We start from the raw sequence: 20562 nt of genomic DNA on the forward strand, positions 1-20562 counted from the left end.
ATGCATTATCCTTATCTGAAGAGAAGAGAGAAAGTGGTAGTCTGTTGTTGAGAAAAAGTCATTCCTTTTGACTTCTTTCTATTAAGGTTGAAAAATACAGTACAGCTTGATGAGAGTTTATCACGAGAGATGGTTTATACTAACAGATCTAGTCTTACTGTATTTCTGTCTTTGAAAGTTGAATGTAGGTAAGGCTGAATTATTTAATGAAATCAGAGTCAGAAATGTCAATTCCACTTAGGTAGTTCATATAAGAAACATGCAGCTGACTAGTCCTGTATGTAGACATTAAGCTTGTCTTATTCTGTTTAAATTTTTTGGATCTATGAACTTTACATCATCCTGCCATTTGACCTGCAAATAAACCCAGCGGAAAAGACTGCTACTGAATGGCAATTAACTGTAACATAGACACAGATTGTCGGTGTAGTTAGCACTCTGTATGTTATCTAAATGTACAGTAACATTTGTCAATGTCCTAATCACCTGTAAACTATTCTTTATACTGTTACTTAGACCCTTTCGTATTTTACATTAAAAATTTGAATATATGTAACAATATATGTCCCACTTGGATGACCAACTCTTGTGGCAAGAATATTTGTTGGTGGAAAATCTCTAAGTCCAAGTCTTATTTTCAATGGTGACTTTACAGTTTTTTAGGTGTCTAGTAAATCAAAGGTATTTTATGTCACGGCCACATGAAATCCTCCTTCTTTAGCTGGGATAGGAGAAGGGGTATAAACTTGATTCCTTGGCTACTTAATCTCAAGCAAGCTTTGTCCCTCTGTTCCAATACAGGCTTACTCCTGGGAACACTGAATAACCAGTTTCAGTCAACATGAGTCAAGCTGGCAAAATCTTATTTTTAAGCTATTTAAAACATATCCATTTATTTTTACTTCAGTGGGTTGGTAATTCTGGCAATATGATGAGGTAATGTTGATGATGAGCCTCAGGAGCATGTTTTAGGTAAAGTTAAAAAGAAAACATTGCTATGATCTTAAATGTATACAGTTGTTTTTGAAAACAGGTCACTGGCTACTAAGTCATTGGGTGTTTCTTAAAAGTTTACAGATTAAGTAATAGCTACTCATGTGAGCATATTTTGTTAATACCATACTTGCAGCATAAAGAATGGAATTTAAAACTTCTTAATCGAAATAACTCTTTTGCATTCAAATTTCAATGTCTAAGTAAAGTCAAGAACTTCAAACATATGGGAAAAAAATGAGTTGCTTGAAATTTAAAACTTTCAAAATACTACACATAGATCAGTATATACACACCTGAAAATGCATGCCTTAAAATGGTCTTGTATAAGAACTCATAAAAACCTAAAATGCATATACACAAGCGGTATTATCCAAAACCGATATACAAATTTATTGCTGCAATGTCACACATGCAAAACCAATCTTATTGCAATAACACCCAGCACTAAACTTCATCCCTCAAAATTTTACACTCTATTGAAAGGAAATAATAGTGTTAAAGAAAAGCTAATCCTGTGATCTTTTCACATTTGGCTGCAGATGTTATGCCATTTTCAAGAGAAATATTTGCCTGCCTTCCTTCCTTCTTACTCATTCAGTTACTGGGCTAGACACACTGCAGTCTCCTTGAATAAAATAAAATACCCTGTTTAATTGAATGCCTGACACTCAGGATTGAACTGCTGAGACAAGCCTGCACATGCAGTAGTCAGAAGCAATATTAAAAATAGACTCTACCAAATAGCAGAAGAGCAACATACAACAACAAAAGCTGGTAATCACTACTGAGGACTTCTGATGATGGATATGAAAGCATACTGGAAAAAATGCAAATGAAATCTATGCAGGAATGCAAAGAAAGGAAAATAATTTTACACCTACGGGCTATAATAAGATCTCTGATTGTTGGTATCACACCTGTAGACCTCTGAACTAGTATGGCAAAAATACAGGGGCATGACTCATTTACTGCAATAAACAGCTTGCTGACTGATGAGAAACAAGGTAATTAGTACCTTCTTCTATTTAAAACTTTAGTGAGATGAAAGGCAATTAGGCACCCTCTGCTGTGAGGTGGCAGTGTAGTCCCTTATGAGATGCCAAGCGCCCATAGATTTATGGATTTCAATGGAAAAACTGCATCTGTATGGTTATTAATGGATATTTCTCTGAATGAATTTTCCTTGGCATCTTGAAACACCTAGAATATAACTACATTTTATCACTGATTTTATTGACTAATTTGTTTCCCAGATTTAGTATAAAAAGACACTTAAAGGAGATTAATTTTCTTACATGTTAGCAACAAGAAATGTATATTCCCGCTTATATTCCTCACTCTAGTGATAATTTGGGCCTAATTAAATTCTCACATCAATTTTACACAGGCCTGAGGACAAGTGTAACCCATTTTATAGCCTTCCAGATTTAGCCCTACCACAAGGTAAATGACAGCAGGAGTGGCTGCTTTGACTTCTTGTTTATAAACTGTTGATATAACAACTGTGAAAAGTTTATTAAACATTTTAAATATCAACTTTCCTGGCAGCTACTGATACATAGCTAGTGATGTTCAGCTACCCTCAATCATTCCTTATACCTTTTGTAAGACTATATATGATCATTAAAGAAGGTAATATTTGGACTGAGTGCAAGCTTTTGTGTGGAAACAAGACAGAGTGCCAACCACTGCTCCATACCTCAGCCAGCATTCTCCTGTCCTATGCATTCCGCAATAAATGTGAAATAATTCAAGCCACATATTCTTGCAGTGAAAGAAGTACAGCTACTATAAAAGTGCCAGGGGACAAGGATATATACGTAGACATTAACTTAAGATACTTAATGTTTGTTAGTCCACAGAAATTTATCCATCTGTCACAACTCAAGAAGTGACAGAGCCTAACTTAGTACGTTGTAAGCTAGATTAACTAAGTTTTAAAGAAAACATTTGAAACATAGGTTTCTTTCTGTGTTCTTCATGAAAGCATCCATCTCAAACGCCCTATTTTCACTTTTTTTTTTTTTTTTTTTTTTTTTTTTCCTAAAAAGAAGGTATACACGCCTACTTTAAAGCCTACCTTGGCAGTACTTCCAAAGCTACTGTTTCCATGAATTGCATCCCTGAAGTGGAAAACTGCATCTATATGAAGTCTGCCAAATTTGTTTCTGTGGTTTACACCCTTAATGATTACTTTCACCTTTCTGGTTTACAAAGTAAAAATCAGTATGAAAAAGATAATATTTATAACAAGTAATGACTTCCATTTGACTTTGAATTCTTATTTTAGGATGGTAAATTTATTTGTCTTCACCAGATGACTTATCACAAGACTTAGCTCATTTTCGTCTGAAACCAAAACAATGCATTTTGCAGTTTAGCTAAGATGTATGCTTGTTTGGACACAGCTAAATCTTTCAGTTAGTGGTTCAGCTACAGATTTTCCAAGCCCTAATGGTGATTTCCACCCCACCCCCCTTACACACCTTTTTAATTCCAAATTTCTCAAAGTTGGAGTTTCACCCCATTTGTCAAATTTGTCAATATCTTTAGGATCTTCACAGTTTCTAGAAACTCGGAAGATCTTAACCTTGGCCAATAATAATATTTTTCAGATGAGAGATTGAAAACGCTGTGGTGGGTAAAGCTAGAAAACTGGAATGTGAAGTCAGAAGTCATCTAATTCCTAGGTTTCAGAGCAAGAAAACCAGAACCACAAAGAAGAACAAATTTCCAAGTCTGGCTATAATGGAACTATTGTTTTCTCGGGAAAGGCATAAGTATATGGCTACAAGCTAGGCAACTCTGCCTGACTGACATCCAACAAAGATCACAGCCCTAATCATCATAATCGGAAATCTTTATTGAGAGGAAAACTACAATGGTTTAGTAATTAAAAACAAGAATTGGGGACTTTGAATGGAAATACTCCAGTGGTATTTGAAAGAGATTTTAGAGGTCAAGACAGCACCGGTTTTATTTCTGAGTATGCCACTGCCCCCTTGTCCTGCTTTTTAACAGTCATTTAGAATTAAGCCCAGTGAAAGGCGATGGCACTGACAGTAGAATGGGCAGAATTTAGTTGCCTAAATGCAGTGTTCACCTAGGAGACAAGAAACCCGAAGAAAGTCAACCCTCTCACAACTATTTAATTCTGGGAATGCTCTCATTCAAAAATTACACCTTTCGCTGGTTTTGTAACACTGGGACACCACTTCTGTCACCTATACCTTGCATGAGCACAGTTTGTGTTGTGGTTTGAGCTCAGAGGGCAACTAAGCACCACGGAGCCACTCACTTCCCCCCTTCCCCACCAGCATTGAGAAGGAGAAAATAATTACATGTTTGGGATTCGAGATAAGGACAGGGAGGGATAAATCACCCATTACGGTCATGAGCAAAAGACAGACTTGTTAGGGAAAGAAAAAAAGAACATAAATTTAATACAGACATCAACAACAGCACCACTTAACAGACAGGGTAGGACAGTGAGAAGTATTTTTAGACTTGCTAATTTTCTGCTCTGTTTGAAATTTTAAATCTCGTTAAATATTTAACAGAAGGTTCAATACAGGGGAGCAAGGTATCTAAAACCTAGTACTGTGTTGAACTTAAACTTAATGTCTTCATAGGTTTGGCTTACATTATCCACATGAAAAATATAACTTGGAATAAGTACACCCATTATACCTAACAAGAATTTAATGAGCTTAAATAATTAACTCCTGGAAATTAACTTTGAGAAACCCCAAACAAAAAAAAATATACTAGTCTAAATTACAATATTAGTAATTGGAAACTTAAGAGAAACTTTAGAAGTCATTCATAATGTGAAAGGGGAAATCGAGACATACTAGAGAATGACAGAACAAAACATTAAAACCAGAAAACATTTTGAACAAAGATGAACAAAGATAACCACTAAAGTTGGTTAATGTCTAAATTGGGGGATTTGGCATAATTTACTTTATACAAGTCTTAGTTTGTCAATTTTTACATGTTGTTTTCAGCACCTATGAATCTTTAGGCAAGCTCCTAATATCCTTTTTGAAAACTTGGATGGTGATGCAAAATAAACCTTTATTCTGTTTTGAACAGGGAGGGAATTCCTTCCCACAACACTTTTCCCAATGCACCATTATTAGAGTTCAAAATCTGGTAGAAATCACGTTTTATTAGAACTTTTCTGAAATCTGAATTCACAAACAGTCTTCCAGTCCTCACACTAACCTTTATGATGTAAGTGTCAAATATGGGCTGCAAACACAAAAGACAAAACAAAGTTTAAAGTATTGTCTTAAAGTTGGAAGAATATATTGTCAATGATAATAATATTCTGATTGCAGTTTCATTTATATGGTCTTAAAGATATAGTAATAATGCATTTATAATAGAGGAATTAAAAAAAAATGACTTATTAAGAAACTACGAGTGTGTATCATGCAATTCTGTATAACTGTGATTAACTCATGTTCAAGCAAACCTGTCAAACTGAAATACTCAGTCTGGCCTAGTATATATATTTCACTCACACTTTATGGACTTTCTTAAACCCTTGTCTCCATGCTTTGTGATTCATCTACATGAAATTATTCTAAATTGCCATCACTATGAGACCATTATAATTCGTTAATAATCAATTGACAGTGAAAAGTAAGGAACCAGTCTAGGCTTAAGCAGGTTCATTGTACTCACACAGTTTCTTCCCCTCCCCCACAGTGAATTTACTTTACAAACATCTCGGAACACAAAAAGACTGTGTTTCTGTTCCATGTCTATTAACAGTTAAATCTCTCATGTCTGTTACTGTAGTCACACAACAAACAAACGTCTATCTTGAATGTGCTCAGATAAATTTTTTTTTGCATTTTTAGACATCCCTTGCTGAAGTATATTTTTCTTATAACTTAGGGTTTCATTTCTGCAAACATAATACAGAATTTTCCAGCAAAATTGACAAATTATACTCAGGACTTCCCCTTCCTCCCCTGCCCTTACATTTTATACAAAATATAAAAGACATAACTTGCACATTATTATGCAAGCTTTAATAACTTTTTCTATAAAGGGAAATATAACACAATAGCTGGTGTACATGGACACATTACTAGTCTCTTTTAATTAGATGCTAATTAATGACTTACTGGATTTAATCATATCAGTCTGGTAATACTATTTATGCCACACAGAATAATGATCTACTTTATAAGAAATCAACATAGCACGTGTTGACATAGGAACGCATCCAGCCATAATTCACTCTATGTAAATATATCCACCCATACTTGGATTCTGAACAATTTAGAAAAGATACGCTAACTTAGCTGGCGAGCACGGAAAGAGAGAGGAGGGAAAGAGAGGAAGGGAAGAGTTAAAGAATGGAAACAAAGAAAATTACATAATTATTTTCTGAAATATCAGCACTCTCATGCTTTATATACTATGTACCCATCAATATATTTTACATTCACATGATGATAATAACTTTATAGTTTGTCCATGCTGGTATATTTAAAAGACAGAGATTCATACGTTTAATTTTCATGAAAGGTGTTCAAATGCTTCAGCAGAAAATTTATATATTAGATAACTGACTATAGATGAAGATGATTTTCATATTATCATTCTTTTGGAGGGATAATAATATTTCAAAATGGTCACAGAGTATTTCAACTGTTCTGAGAGCCTAACAAACCCAGCACACCACGAAGAATTAGATGGGTATAAAGTAATTTTCACTCTGAAATAGTCTATGTGTATCTCAGTTGATGACCTGCACTTCTGCTTTTTAAAAATGCCAAAATGCCCAATGGGTTGCTCCTCCAGATATGGCACTATTGTAGAATACACATGCAAAGTTGAAGTTTTTCATGTCATTATAAGTTCACGTCTTTCTTTGAACAAAGCCTTTGGAAGTATTTATTGTTTACAATGTTTCTTAAAGTTTATTTTCTTTTACATAATTTAATTTTATTTCAAGTATATTCAGAAATATAATTTGAAAACTATAATTTATTTACTTAAACATCTGGGCTCATCTTCCAATAAAGTATGGAGAGAAAGACAAGGAGGATCTTTAACCTACATTTCTAAAATCATTGTCAGTATCATTATCTGTGTTCAGCAACGGTTTGTCACCTGCTAAGACTATGCACTATTGCTGAGATTTATTGAAACGGAAACTGAGGGATAGACTTGGGGAAAAAAAAAAAAAAAAAAGAAAAAAGAAAAATAAGAATATGATTATGGAAAACACCTAAGTGTTTAAAAGGACATGATTTGTTGAGCTGAGAGAAATATTTTTCACCTCTCCTCCACCTAATAAACTAAATCTTCACAATGATTTAGAACAAAGGGCTATCAATGAGCTAATCAATATAGTAATGTAATTTTCACTGTCTTACCTCTTCTTTTGCAATTACAATAATTTGTGTCAATGCAGAAAGTTACCTCTGTGAATCAAGACCCACTTTTTCTCACATACTCATACATGACTCCACTGAGTTTTAAGTGATAAACTGAGTTTCAGTCATCATCACTGTCCAAATCACAAGCAGAGTTCAGACGTTACAGTGTTAAAAATAATTTAATGATCTAGTTCCTTGTTTTACAAGGGTCCAAAACATTGAAGTCAGCCTGCATTCTATCAGAAGAATCCACAGTTCACTGTAAAATAAATTGTCCCTTTCCACTCTGTGTACATTCCTCGCAGAACTGCTTCCCTTTTAGCTAGTGTATTTATTGCTGTTGTTTGGTGGCGGTTCTCTTCTTTGCTTCCATTATTGGAATGCTACCAACTAAGCTCTTCTACTGTTCTGTGCTTAATGTTGCATCACTATTCTATTCCTGTTCCATTGTTTTCACTGTTTTTAATTTTAAACATCAAAAGATTAATATATGGAAAAATCAGACCAACTAATGATATATTTTTTTCCAGCATTCTGCCCTAAAATATAATGAAAATTAGCAGGATTCCTATTAAGTTGAAAAGACTTTTTCATATATATGTCTTAAATGTTAGGAGATTGATAATTCATCTGAAAGAACCCAAACGACTATATTAGGGTCCAGCATGGGAAATCATCCACCTAAAGAAAAAAACATTTACATCTTTGGCTCCTCAGTCTTCTGGGGGAAAAAAAAAAAAAAAAAGAATCTAAATTTTTATTCTAAAAGAAATCCTTCTCAATTAAAAATATTCAAGATACGGCTAAATGCAATTGCATAGGAGGATAAACTTTTTAGAAGCACTACCTCATCCATGTAACTAGTTCCATTACTCCAGTAGAAAAAAATAAACTACACTGCAGTAGTATGAGAAGCTGATGTTAGGACAGATTCTAACTATACAGGTATTAAATAAAATTGTCTGCCATCTAAATATGGAACTGCAGGCCCTTCTGAGGTCCTTTTTAGGTTCCTATCAATTTCTGAAGTTAGTTACAATACCCTGCAAGTTAAATCTCTGTCCACTAAATCTGAAAGAAAACACAAAAAAACCCCACCCACCACCAAACTAAAAAACAAGCAAGCAACATATATTGTGTACTTTTCATTGAGTTAAAATGACAGGAAGTATTAATGTCATAGCTATACCAAGTGAGATCTGAAGAATTAAAGTTTTCTCCTCCTAGAGAATATTGGTGCTTTTATATAATTACAATGCAATATACATAATATTTTCATGTCTGCTTATGTCAGGTTAGTTCTTATTGCATTATGCCATATAAGTTAATGTACCTTAATATACAAAGTGCATTGAGCGATACATTTTAAAACAGTGTGTGTAATTTTAGCTGACAGCATACAGTAGACTTCATAGATAGAAAAAAAACATTTGTCTCTTCTAGTTATGATCCTGGACAAACTGCAAACTTTGGAAGTGCCACTACCATAAATCTTTAGCTATTGGGTACACTCTTTTTATATTCAACTGTCAATGCAAAGGAGCATAGACTATCTCCATTACAAGGAAAATTTAGCACTTCATACACAGAACCAGTTGCCATGCAGGTGAACGGGCAGTCTACCTCTCACATATAATTTGCTTCATAACCAAAATCCCCTTAAGTATATTCTGTTTTTTTTCAAAATTAAAAGTAATCATGAACAGCTATATAAAATATATTTCACATACTGAAGTGTTTTAAAACACAATATTGTAAGAAAACAGTGATATGTGTGAGTCACTGTTTTTAATTTCCCTTGCAGCTGAAACAGAGAACATAACTGGACTATAGGAACATATATTTTTAGACAGACAACTGACTTATGTAGATACACTATATACATTCTCAACAATTTGACCATGGTTAAAGGGTATTTATATTCTGATGTGGCTAAAATTGAACATGTCAACACTAATGCATTTTTCTAGGAGAATCACTACTTTCACCATAATTTCCATGGAAAATTTGTGTGCACATGCAGTAATAGACACATTTATAACATCAAAAGGATTCAATTTTCTTTTCAATCATACTACAGTATGAATAGCTTTTCCTATTGAATTTAACAATAAGGCACATTACCACAGTCTAAAGGATGGGGTACTTCTGCTTGCTCATATGAAAGTATGTCAAACAATATATAATATATCTCACAATAGTTCTGGGTTAACTGCTCCTTTATATAGGTTTGTTTCTAAAACATTTGTGTCAGCAGATTTTTTTTATATTATTATTATTTAAATTTGTAAGATCAGCAACATTTCAAACTCTGTTTAACTCTCCATAACATTAACAGAGTATTTAAATATGAGTAACAGAGTATTTAAATAACAGAGTATTTAAATATTTAAAGGTATGCAGTGACTTTGTATCATGAAATTACGTTGCATTATGAAATCAACTGATAATCCATACTTAGATGTATAGGTTTGGCTTTATAACACTGATAGTCATTTTACCTACTCACAGACATCATAGTCTGTCACTGAAATACGAGAGAGAGAGGGAAGATTTTATCCATGAATTATTGTCAATCCTACATGCCTTATGCATGGCAAGAAAGAAAATATATATAAAAAAAAAAAAAAAAAAAAGGAGCCCTAATACAGTTGTGTTTGAACTCCACATTTATTTTGCTGTCATGAAAGAGGATTCTTTCAGAGCCTACAAGCCCATAAAAACACCCAGCCTTGTGGGAGTCCAACCCTTACTATCTAAACTGCCACAAAGTATTGTATTCCACATTTAATGATTTTAAGAAAAGACAGGTCCATATAAGACTGCAAGTTTCTCTAGTAATCAAAGATAATAACTGGCATGCTTTTAAAATTCATATTTAGGCTTTATTTATTTTATAGCCCCTCTGAGAGAGAACATGTAATAGGACTGTAAATCTCTTTGAAAGAAGTCCTCTTCTCACCGTACCAGTCTTGGTCATGCCCCAAAAGTGACTGGCATTTGCAAATTTGAGAGCTAAGGAAGACGTTTTAAACAGTAAGTAGAGAACCATGGAACGTTCACATGTGATTAGACTTAATTCCTCTTTCCATTTTCCACTATTAAATTTGCTCACTGCTTATGAGTGAAAAATGACCTGCAAAATACAATGCTACTTGCTTTCCTTTCTATTGCTGCTTTATCCTTTATTAGGGCTGAGATCTCACTTTAATGGGATTAAAACAAGCAAACTGCCAAAAGACTGTGGCTTTGAAAATCCCAAATTCCTTTCCAATATTTAGAAAAATATTAATCTTTCTGAACCATGGGATTTTGTGGATTTTTTTTTCTCCTGTGTGTTTGAAATAATCTTTCAGAGATACATCTTCAGTAGCTTCTTCAGACTTCCATTATTATAAAATGGCAACATTTGACATGAATTGCTTAGTCAAAACTAACCAAGTTCCCTTACAGTTAACCTAATATTTACGATCCTCACCAAGTCATTCACTCTGTACTGCAGGCTTCAGTTCTAGCTGCCAATGCATCATTCCAGTTTTATCCTTCAGTAAATCTGGATTGAGACTACGGCCCAAAAGGACCTTAGAGGTCTCTTGCAGCTACTACTCTTTGTCATGGAAAATGAGATGTGAACCATTTGGCACAGAAAAGCCTGCAATAACTAAGAGCAACACTTTTGTCTAATATCTTCCAACAGTCTTTTCTCTTCATTCCCACTGATCAGTTCTTACCACTGTTATACAACACTGTCCTTGCAGTCCCCATGTTATAGTATCCATCTTCTTTCACTTCCCTCTCTGCATATATCTCAGGATATCATATCAAGCTTTGTATGTCCTACCACTCCTTACTAGAAGGGGGCATTGCAGTAACACAGCAGACAGTGTGGTATACATCTGGGACTGATATCAGTTGTCAGTAGATTTTGGCCACTCATTTCAGTGGAAGAAATTGGAGACTGAACTCTGTGGTACTCAGATAAATTTCTGCTCACCTGAAGTTCCTAATCTTAACACTTGTATAGTTTAGTTGTTGCCTCTGTTTTGTATTGGTATTTGTTATTCGAAAGAAGACTAGTACTAAGATACTGTCTGATTACTTAAAAAGCAACTGAACCTTGCAGCACAAACATTTCATGCTTTCAGTTCTAAGAGCTAATTAAATTACTTAGGAAAGAAAAAACAAACAAAAAAAATCAAACAAAAAACAAAACAAACAAACAAAAAAAAAAAAAAGAAAAAAGCACAGTAAGTTCTTTACTGTAAACAAAGACAACTAGTAAAAGTTTATTAAACATTCAACCTTAATGAAAACCTTCATGGAATAAAATATGTATATTATGTAATTTTTTATGTTCTTGGAAGAGTTGTATCACAGTCGTTCTCTGAAGGTGTCTGTGGGGAAGGATCTGCTTTTGAGATCACAGCACACAGATGTAAGGACTATCTTCATGGTTGAGAGACTATGTCATTTCACTGAGATTTTACTATGTAGGGACATTAGATTCATAAAACAAGAAAAGCAACTGACAATCTACTGCTAGAAGTGCAAAAATTCCTAAAGAAAGATGACAGGAGGCATATTTCCTAAGGGCAAGGAGAGTAAAAGTGCAAAGACAGCACAGACAAGGGACCAACAAAAGGCACATGCCTCATCCAGTTTCTACAGCTCAGCAATGCTTTTTCCTTCCACCCAGTTGCAATGAGTACCTAATATGGCAAAGGAACTAATCTCAGTCCTGAATGCATCAGAATTGTAGAGAAGCAACCAAAGAAAAAGCTAAAGGCCACAACCTCTAATGAGAGTTTTAGTCTCATGGGTACCACAGATTCTTTAGTTTCATCAGCCAAGCCTGAATTCATGAAGCATATAACCTCCATTGGAATTCTTATTCTTACCTTCTGTGCTACTCATTGCAATACTATGCTAGCATGACTTTAAACTTTTTTTTTTTTTTTCTTAAATTACTTCTGCAAATGGGTCAGGACAGGAAAAAGAAAGAAGCTAAAAACTGTGAGGTGTTTTGGGTTTGTTAATGGATTCTGTTTGGTTGTTGGGATTTTTTTTTTCCTACATTCACTCTCCCAAAGTTGTCCTTTTTCCTATGACCTTTTCCTTGTTCTGCTGTTTGATATTCACAAGGAATAGTCACAATCTGGCCTTTTACACTGAATCATGTAATATGAATCATATGTTTAGTAAATTATTGTAAAAGCAGATTATTTTCTAGTTTTTGTGACTCTGCTGAGTCAGATTAGAATCTGACTCAGACGACATTCAACGCCTGAGAGTACAAGGCAAGGGTGTATAATACACATATCACACAAGCCAAAGTTCTATGAAAAACAGATCAAATCTCCTTGTTAATCTGCAGGTAAATTTTCTGTTAATTCAGCATTTAAGAACTGTGATAACTTTTCTTTAGCAGAGTCACTCACAAAACCCGCAATATTTCGATCACATCAGTTTGTATTTTCATTTATTTTTAGCAGCAGTAGAAAACCCAAACCTGCCTCTCTTGCACCATAACTCAACAAATTGACTCCTTACAACTTTCAGTAGTAATCACACAGCAGGGATTCTGATTATCATTTGTTAGTAAAGTAGTAAGGTTAGATGTATAGTCAATAAGATGTTCTGGTCTAGTCACTGGTGAATAAACAACCATTATCAATAATTTGGACATTACATAGAATATTTTTTTCTGATTAGGATATTAATTTAATGAAAGAAATATTGTCACAGGAATATACAACAAATAACAAACAAAATATGTGTAAACCTTGAACAGACCGAATAAAATACTGTAGAATTCACCTGGGAAACAAGTACCTGTAAGTCTCTCACAAAGAGGTTAAGTTTGGGAAAAATAAATTATGGGACTCCCAGATTCTCATTTCAAATATCTGTTTTGTTTTTCCATGGATTCAAGAGAAAAATGTGTGCCTCAATTTGGAAATTTAGCAAGCATCTATTACTTATAACCATACTATTTTGTGATAAAGCAATCTCACATTAACTTAGAGTAGTATATGGTACCATATTCATACAGATTGAGCACCATATCTCCCTTTAAATTTCCTCTGTGACCTCAGCTTCTCAAAGGTGCTAGGTTCCATTGTAACAAGTACTGATCTGAGGTACAGTGGTTTATGGGAACTATATCTAGTATATGAACTTTAGACTTGGAGTTCAGGATCCTAACAGCCATCATGATTAAAAACAACATTCAGTTTTGCTTTTTCCTTATCCTTCCTTCCAAAGTCTGCTGAGACATAAAACAGAGAAAAAAATATCTAATTTTTATTTTAAAATACATATAGCAACTTTTAATAATTAGTTTCCCTTGTCATTTGGAAGAGTGAAATTACATAATCAGTATCGTTGTTGTTACATTTCTATTTTTGTGATATGTAGAAGCACAATGATGAAAGGGAATGTACAAACCTTCAAAATATAGATTAAATAATATTTAAATCTTGTAGAGGTGAGGCATCTTGGAAGATGCTCACATATTATTGCTCAGGTAAACAGCACAACAGACAAAAAAACCCCAGACATCTTTCTAAAACCACACTAAAAATAGCCAGTAACATTTGCTTGTGCCTATGTTTCTTCTCTTTGCAAATATTGATCAACATTATAGAGTGAAAGGTATTTTCTATCATCTTTAAACCAAAATTAATTTCTCTTTTGATTTTTATATTGCAAACTACAATTCAATTTTGAAGGAAAGGTGTTTATATTTCAGTCAGCGAATTCAACAAGATACTACAGTATGTATCACTACTCATTTGTTACTAGAACAACCACTTAATTAAGTCATCTTCCAAAACGGCAGCACTATCACCACTTTTATCAATCATGAGCCTGTGAGCCTCCATAAATTATATAGATTTTGCCAGGATGATCCTACAAAAGAGTTCTGTGTTATATGAAGAAAAGAGACCAATAAGGTGTTCTGATCATCCATGAAGCACAGAATCTTTATGAGTGTTTGAATTCAGTAGTGAAAACAATTATGTTTATGTTCAAGTCTCTAAACAAAGGGTTGCAGGCTTGAGGCTTATGGTGTCTTCAGAGAGAACAACACTGGAAATTATTCTCTAAATGAGCATTTAAATAATTTAAAATATCATTGGCAAGGATGGCAATGGAATACATTTTTTTTTATTTATCACTACGTTGTACAAAATTAGGCATACAAATAAGGCTTGCACAATCCCAGATCTTAACTCCATCCCTTCTCATGTATAAATTCTATTAAATAGAGAGAAGAGAAAGCAATGGGGAGCAGAAGGGAATGCACAGGGTTTATGTCCTGTCTACAAAAAATTGCACTTGCTTCACATGGAATTGTTGGTGCAGTTGTATTCAGGAAGTGAAAATATAAGATGCAGCTAGATGACTGACCATTGTGCAAAACTTTAGCTCCTCTATATGTGACCAATGATGACACTTTCATGGAGAATCTTCAGATTTGCTTCCTGACAAAGATATAAGAGTCTAGAGCGTATATATATATGGGGAGAAAAAGAAGGGACAGAGAGGCAGGAGAAGGACTGTTCAATCCAGCTCCCATGGAAACACTCATTGAAGAGCTATTTAGGAAAGACTTCATGCTTCAAAAAATTTGGGTTCTCTAAGAAAATAAATTCAGTCTAGGGAGAATCCATAGCAGTCAAAATGCTATGAAGTTCTCCTTCAGTTGAATAAAATTGATTTTTTTTTTTTGTCAGATAGTTGAGAAGGAACTATATTTATCCCCAATTCAACAATTTGTTCCCTCAAACATGCAATCTCCTATATGGCTTACAGAGATGATGCAAATAAAAGAAGGGTGAGAAGGGGTGGGGAGGATGGTGAAAGGAAGAGAGCAGTGAAAATACATCTTTAAACTTAGATCATGTCCCTCTGAAAATTGGAGCAGGGACATACTCTAGAATGTGAAGTGCTTTCTTGTTTGGCTCATACGGATGTAGAGTTATAACAAGAAATAGAATAAAATGTAAAATTATTTAAACATGTAAAGCACAATTTCCTTTTCCACAGGAGACTCATCTTTTGGAAAATGAGAAAGAATTAATAAGAAAAATTACAGTTGAATGAAATAAGAGGGTTGAGAGACTTTTTAAATTCATTTTATAAGTCCCACTGCAAAGAAATCAGAAAACTCTTTACTTTTAATTTGGAGGTTCTTATAGTGTAATCCTAGGCAAGGCCAGTTGCTAACTGCTGACCCTGCAAGTCTCCCTTCGTACTGTTGGTGAGCAAGTGATCAATGGAATTGACAAATGACACTGAATGCCGAGTCAGCCCTACAGAGGTTTAGCTTAGAGAAATTTGCACACTGAAGAGTCAAAGCCTGAAAAACAGAAATAAAACCCACTGAGACAGAGTTGTCTATGCAGAAGGAAGCAAAGAACAGAACATGAAGGCAATGAAGGACACAAAGGAGGCAAATGGGTGTGTGGGAAAATGCAAGGCATTTTATTGTCTATAATTTATGGACTGTTAAAACTATTGAAGCACATGATGACTAGGTTCAGCACTGAGAGAGAGATTAAGAGGATGGAGGGAAAGATCACAGTATAAAGAAAAAACCTGCTTGCTTGTGAAGTTTTCTGCACAAAGGAGTGACTATGTTAGACAAAGGATGTAACAGATATTTCCCCTGGACAGCTGAGCTGGTAATAGTCTTTATAGATTCTTAAACTCGTGGAAGCAGAACAGAATTCAGACTTCTTAGTGCTGGCCATATAACTTGAGCCTGAGATTCTCTAACAATTGAGTGAAATGAGTCCAGTTTCATCCTAGAACTTTGTGCTGATGAACTGAATGTATTTGTTGCTTAGCAATTAGAGATGCTGTTAAGAACTGAGGCTGCTAGACTACACACTAGGATAGTGAAAAAGAAACATCATCATGAGTAATCGTGATATCAATGCACTGTTACAGTTTGCAGCATACATTAAAAAATTAACAAATCTTGCCTTTTGGCCCTTCTGTTTCAAAGAGCCTTTCTCCCCTAACATTTCATTTAGTCACAGAATACTCTGGTTCCCTTTTTATATTTTCTCCTCCCCCATATTTTTAAAAATGTGCCCTATGTGGTACAAACAAAAATGCCTTTCTAGTGTTTCTCATATACTTTTTACTCCACTTCTTTTCATAACTTCCTTGCAGTGGGGTTCTATAAGAAGCACCTGTACAACCCTTTATAATCCATACCCTTTCTTCTAGTTTTTACAGCAACTTGATCAAGAGTTTCAGTGTTCTATTTATCTTCCATTAGGAAATCATGAGTCTGAAATCTCACCTAAAGTTATCTATTCCATCGATTACATAAGGAAATTTTCAGACAACCATCTATCAGGTCTAAAGAAATAACTCCTCCAATACTTTTTAAAAATCTGCACAAAGGTGTAGATCCTCCTCCCTCTCCATAAAAATATCTTGCTTGGCAGAGAGATAACTGAGCTATTGACAGCAAAGTTCACATACCTCAGAGTTCCAAGTCAACTAAAATTTTAAGTCTGTCAGCGACCTTTAAGGTAAGCATCCCACCAATCTCTGAGATTACATTTTCTTAGAGCAGCCCTTTTAAGAGTGATCTCACTTTCCTGAGAAAGGCAAGAGCAGTGGCCAGTTGAGTTGGAAAGATGCATGTTGTAATTTTAAATAAAATTAACTCTGACCAAGTCAGGCTCTGCAACACATAGCCTCTTGCTATCCAACTAACTTCCCAGACTCACACCTAATGGGTTCGTGGCTCAAGACCATCACATAACTCTGTCCTAAATAATTTTTGAAGACAAAAAAAATTCCTGTGTAACCTTTTTCCTTTTTTTTTTTTTTTTTAATAAAAGATAACTGGTGATACAATTTCAGTGCATTTTTTGAAATTTAGAATTGTCTTTTTCAAAAACCAAACCCTTGAAGTGTGGGTTGGATCTGCTTTCAACCATTTATTATTATTCAAGTCTTGGCCTGTACATTATAATGAAGGTTTGCAAAGAAAAGTACTGGCACTGTCTTTGCAATATTTTTCCTTCCTGTTCAAATACATTTTTAAAAGCAAATTTTAGAAAATGCTAGAATCTTCTGACAATATATTGGAGTTTTAAGTCTCTTAAATTCAGGTAACAAATATCAAAAGAAACATTAAGATTCTTGAAACAGATGGAAAGCTTAAATATTTATTTTATAAAATATCTTAGCCATGAATCCACTTACAAAACATTATACCTAATCTGTTTCTGCCACTGATCTAGCCAGGAAAAAAATGGAAAACAATGTGACAGTGATAGCAGTAACAATCTGCTCTTTGAAAGCATACGGCATACAGTAAAGGAACACAGAAATTAGTCAGATGGTAACATCAAGGAAGGTCACAAATGGTGGTTTGTGCTGTGGTGATATATTTGAATAGCAACATATTCAAAATATATGAAAAATCATCAAAATGTCAAAATAGTAACTGAAAAAAACATAAAGCATCATAATGTGATTTTGTTGTGCTCTAGGCCAACACTCATTTATGATAGCCAGTCTTACAACTTCTTGTTCAGTCTGTTTTCCTCTCCCGACACTAGTGATGCAGCTAAGAAAATTCTACTTTTAAAGTGAATCAGCAATTTCTTTAAAAACCAATAAACAGCAACAACAATGAAAAAGCACTTAATTAGTATTTCAGGTCCAGCTTTGTTAACATGATTGATACTGAGAAAAAAAATAAGTAGTATTAAGAATTTTTCAAATGAAGAATATGTAGACTCTTCCCCCTTGCTAGCTATACTTTCTTTTTTTTTTTTTTTTCCTTAAAACCATGATGCTTGCCAAAATTAAAAATAAGGATTAAAAAAAATAATAAAATATGATTCATCACACTGTAAACCATGTCTGTTTGGAGACCAGTTCTAATAACAAGGTAACCAAGGAGTTGACTTCAGGTGATCTGTTCCTCAAGTTCTACCCTACTAAGAGGAAGAGAGGTATGTCTCAATCTCATTTTTTCATCCTTTCAGACAAAAAGATAACAAAATATTCAGACCTGTTGTACACAGAGAATTTTCACTAGAGTAAAAAAATGTTACCAGCATTTACGTAGCTCATTATGGCCTTTTATAACTGTTTATTTTTTCCTCACAGTACTGAAGAGACTATAATGGCCACAATTTGTGTGAGAAATAAAAAGTCTAAATGTTTTAAAGAAAAGTCTTCACACTCTCTTTTCCTGTTTTTGTAGATAGCTTTGGACTCCTTTTATCTTCTCACAAGTCTTGGGTTATTAAAAGTCTTCTAAAATTCTCACATTCAAGAAAAAAAAACAGATACAGATGCTGAAAATTGTATGAAGAAATATGTGTATTAAGTGGTGTCCCCAGCAATGACGAGTCATAGCACTTGATTTTATTAGTTTTCAATCTCAGGTTGATATGTTTCTGATTAATGAAGCATTTGTTCTGCATCACAAAACAACTGAAGAATACCCTTCTAATGCCAATGAATTGTGTCCAAGAGTTAATTACTATTTGACCTTCGATCATGCTCTTGTTTTAGGACTAGAAGCACCTATTTTAAGCTTGAAAAAGTTTAAAAGTTAGAGCATCTATCTTTGAGATAATACCCATGGTATGCTCTGTATTCATATAGTACCCTATATTTAATGGTCTGATTTTAAATATCATATCACAATGCTCTAACATACGAGCACAAAACTCATTTGTAAAACACTGAGATCATATAAAAACTCCAGATGAGATTAAAGCACAGCTCTTCCGACCAGCTATTCTGTGACTGCAATAATCAAAGAGATTAAATAAAACAAATTAACCACTCATCACACATAGGCTTTGTTGCTACAGAGAAGCCTAAATATCTTGGTTAAAGAAGACTGTAGAATGATAATCTTTCTGTTGTATGCAGTCAGGCTCAGGCTTCGATTGTAAATTCTGACCTCTGATAAACCACAGTTCATCTTAAAAAAAAAAAAAAAAAAAAAAAAAAGAGGGATACAAAAAAAGTCCTGTATGGGCAAGGTTTGCATGGAACTTAGCCAGTGCTACATGTATCCTACCTAGGACTACAAAACAACACTCTCAAACTACATTACTCAAAAAAAGTACATACTAGAACATTACTAGAATAAAAAGCAAGAAATTTCCTCAGTACATCCCCATTTCTAAAGATGTTTGAATGCTGTTTTAGAACTAGGAACCCAGGCATCATAAAGCTGGATCAGACTTGTGGTTCACTTAGGCTCCACTTTCAGTATTACAGAATTGTCTCTAGTTCAAAGCTAAGCAAACTTACTAAGCAAACTAAAAAAAGTCTTTTATTATCTCCCATTACAAGGCCCTTTGAAAAATACTTCCCAGAATTTGAAATACCACAGTTGATATGATTTTTAAAACAGCTTATTCCTAATGGAACTTGAAACATAAACAACACTGTTTTCCAATCTGTCAGTATTCTCTCCTGTGACTGCTACAGCACATTTCAGCTGATGATACTACTAGAGAACATGTAGAAAATAGCGAGTCTCAGCTCTGAAGAACAGTGACACAAAATACAAAACATACAGTGGATTTAGTCTACTAATGTTCTTATATAAATTTAGAAAATAAAGCCATAGGTACGAACTCTCAATAGCATTTGATAGAGTACTGAAGTAATAGTGTTATCTTACTGTGGATAATATAGAAAATAACTATCAAAAGAGTATATGTCTAGTACACAGTACTTGCCCACTTATTTCTTTTAATTTCCACTTACTCCCTCCTGGTTTATCTATCCACAGAATGGTTAACGCTATGCATAGAGCTTTTCTGTAGCATAACTGTATTTCCACCAATTGCAGAAACTCACCTACCATTGCATAAACCTCACATAGCAAGTAAGCACAGTGAAAGCTGTTTTAGGTCCTAAGTCAACAAAATATGTCATTTTCCCCCATTCAGCCCATTCATCACAGCGGTAGGGTCAAGAACAGATGGAAAGGACAAGCAGTAGAGGGCAATGGGGAAAGCAGGAAAAGGCAGTCGGACAAGAAAAGTTCGCTTCATCCTGCTGACTTCTGTTACCAGAATCCAGGCAACAGTCTCAGCTTCACCCTTAATCTTGGCAATTACTGGCATGCACTTAGACAAATTTGCAG

This window comes from Tyto alba, unplaced genomic scaffold, assembly GCF_018691265.1.
Source record: "Tyto alba isolate M040663 unplaced genomic scaffold, T.alba_DEE_v4.0 Super-Scaffold_8, whole genome shotgun sequence".
Lineage (NCBI taxonomy): Eukaryota > Metazoa > Chordata > Aves > Strigiformes > Tytonidae > Tyto > Tyto alba.